Genomic DNA, 2,603 nt, shown 5'->3' on the forward strand with positions numbered 1-2,603 from the left:
AAATCCTCTAAAGTTTTTAGAAGTCTGACAATGGCAAAGTTGAAAGACCTTTCATACGACTCAGACCTCTACCAGATAGACCTCTAACCACTCAGGAACTTAGAAACACTTGGTGTGAATACATGACCAACTCAGTGGTGTATTGTGTTCTGTGTATTCAGGACTGACAGAAAGAGTGGATGAACAGTCAGATAACAGAGTCTGCTGCCAATGACACAAAATTATTGAGGACAGTCAAAGCTGACTGAGTAGAAATGTAGCAAGATCACAGGGTAATAGGGTTTCTGAGGAACAAAATATCAGGTGAAATTCAATCTGAGTAAGCAGAAAGAAACACAGAAGGAGAAAAATTAACCTAACTAAATATACACTTTCAACTACATATTTTCACTCAGGAAAACACTGGAATCATTGCAGATAGATTTAACAAATCATTAAGTATTAGCAGCTATAGAAATGTAATTTTAATGTTATAAAATACAAGAAATTTTTTTTATTATATCCTTATGCTATGTAATGAATCAACATCATCATTCCATTGGGACTTTTTTTTTTTTTTCCTGAATCTGGTCACCTGCCTCACAAACACCACAGCAAAAAATAGCAGTCACAAAACTAAAATCAATAAAATAAAAGAATAAAATTATTTTTGATCCCTTCCCTTCCCTTCCCTTCCCTTCCCTTCCCTTCCCTTCCCTTCCCTTCCCTTCCCTTCCCTTCCCTTCCCTTCCCTTCCCTTCCCTTCCCTTCCCTTCCCTTCCCTTCCCTTCCCTTCCCTTCCCTTCCCTTCCCTTCCCTTCCCTTCCCTTCCCTTCCCTTCCCTTCCCTTCCCTTCCCTTCCCTTCCCTTCCCTTCCCTTCCCTTCCCTTTTTTCCAGGAAGACAAGGAGGTAAATGTGCAGCTGGATGCAACTGTTAAAAGTTGTGGAGGACAGATGCTTGTCCTCTGACTCAGGAAATCCCTTAACTGCAGAAAGGGAATATTGTTACTTTGTATATTTCTGTTTCCTTATACTTCCTCACTCAAGCAACCTTTACTAGGCACTGTTCCCATTGATTCCCAATCTGCGTGTAAGAGTTTCATTGCTCCAGGTCAGTGCCTGACTGTATATTTGAGCCAAGTGAGGGAAATATGGACCTTATAGAAATTGTTGAAATATTTGGCTTAGGATTATGCGCATAGACTGTCTCCAACACATACTCCATTACCACAAGACTGCCTTTCTAATACTCTCTTCTTCCAAGCTGAGCAGATCCTGGACACCAGCTCTGCAGGGAGTTGAGGGCCTTCTTTATTTTCCTTTACTAAGAGTACTATTCCAGCTGTCCACAGGCTCAGCCACTCAGTGGCAAGATATAACAAAGATGGATTTGGGTAGTGAGAAACAAAGACAAAGATTAAAACTCTCTTCTTTATCCTGCTCCCAGACTCAGCATCAATCTTCCACTTAATTCCCCTCTATCCACCCCAAGTGCCACAGTCCCAGGGTAGAGGTGGGTATGGTCAGCACACAGCAGTTTCTTTCTTTTGCTCCTGGTCATTCACATATTTTCCTGCACCAGTGTGGGCTCTCCATGGGCTAGGGTGAATGAGGCATATCCTTCTGTCATCTTGGAGCTGAGAGAAAGACATAACTGGGTTGTCTCATGAAGGAACTTTTGGGAGGTCACTAGACAGTCCCTTCTACCAGCTACTGTTAAAGACATGATCTTAGACTAAATATATTTTAAATCTCAGTAAATAACCTTACTAATATGGATATGATTTAGTTACCAAACTCTCATTTTCTAAGACTATATTTTGTTAGAAAACAGACTATATATATGTTTGAAAGGAAAGAAAAACACCACCAAATCATCATATCTATATCATCTATATCTATATATATCTCTTTATATATATCAAATTTATTATCTATAAATAAAATAGGATAATATTTTCATATAAAACTCTTACCCTAAAGATGATTGTCTCAACAAATTTTTCATCAGACCACCTTTATGAGCTTTTCTTCATCAAATAAGAAGCTGTTTTATCAACACAGATAGAGATACAGGGAGAAAAGGTAACGTCCTTTTGGAGCAAGTCTTCTGATCTGATTGCTGTACCATTTAAGCCACCTGTTATTTGATCCTTGACCTTGCCGTAAGGAATTGTGTAGTAGTAGGTTGCAGACTCACATGGCAAACACGCTGAAAGTGTAATCTGAGAGTTGATTAATTATGCATACTTCATGTCACTGAGATCTGAGCATATCAGAGGGCTAGAGACAGAAGGAGGTGTATTGTTTCTGATTTTCTCTACTACATAACATCCTCAGCTTGCACAAACAGAAGGTCAATGCACCTTGCTGTTTTTAACAAAACCAGCAGATTATAGATGGAAAACTTATAGATGAAAACCTCAAAAATGAAAAATTTATAGATGAAAAACTCAAAAATCTTATGTGGAATCAAACCAGTGAATTAGACACCCTAACATCTCCTGACTACCACCCATGGGTGGAAAAGGTATTCTCAAGGTGAAGGAAAGGATGTGTATGTGTATATATATATATATATATATGTATGTATGTATGTATGTATGTATGTATGAATATATAT

General features: G+C 38.4%; 1 long non-coding RNA gene across 1 annotated transcript; it reads right to left on the reverse strand.

Annotated features, from left to right (window-relative positions):
• Positions 1 to 1,269: 1,269 nt before the first annotated feature.
• Positions 1,270 to 2,237, reverse strand: LOC115497770 (uncharacterized). The gene is made up of 2 exons (XR_003963359.4): positions 1,957 to 2,237; positions 1,270 to 1,617 (listed from the first exon to the last, which is right to left on the reverse strand). It is a non-coding gene; the product is annotated as an uncharacterized lncRNA (long non-coding RNA).
• Between the last annotated feature and the right edge of the window lie 366 nt (positions 2,238 to 2,603).

Source organism: Taeniopygia guttata, chromosome 1, assembly GCF_048771995.1.
Source record: "Taeniopygia guttata chromosome 1, bTaeGut7.mat, whole genome shotgun sequence".
Lineage (NCBI taxonomy): Eukaryota > Metazoa > Chordata > Aves > Passeriformes > Estrildidae > Taeniopygia > Taeniopygia guttata.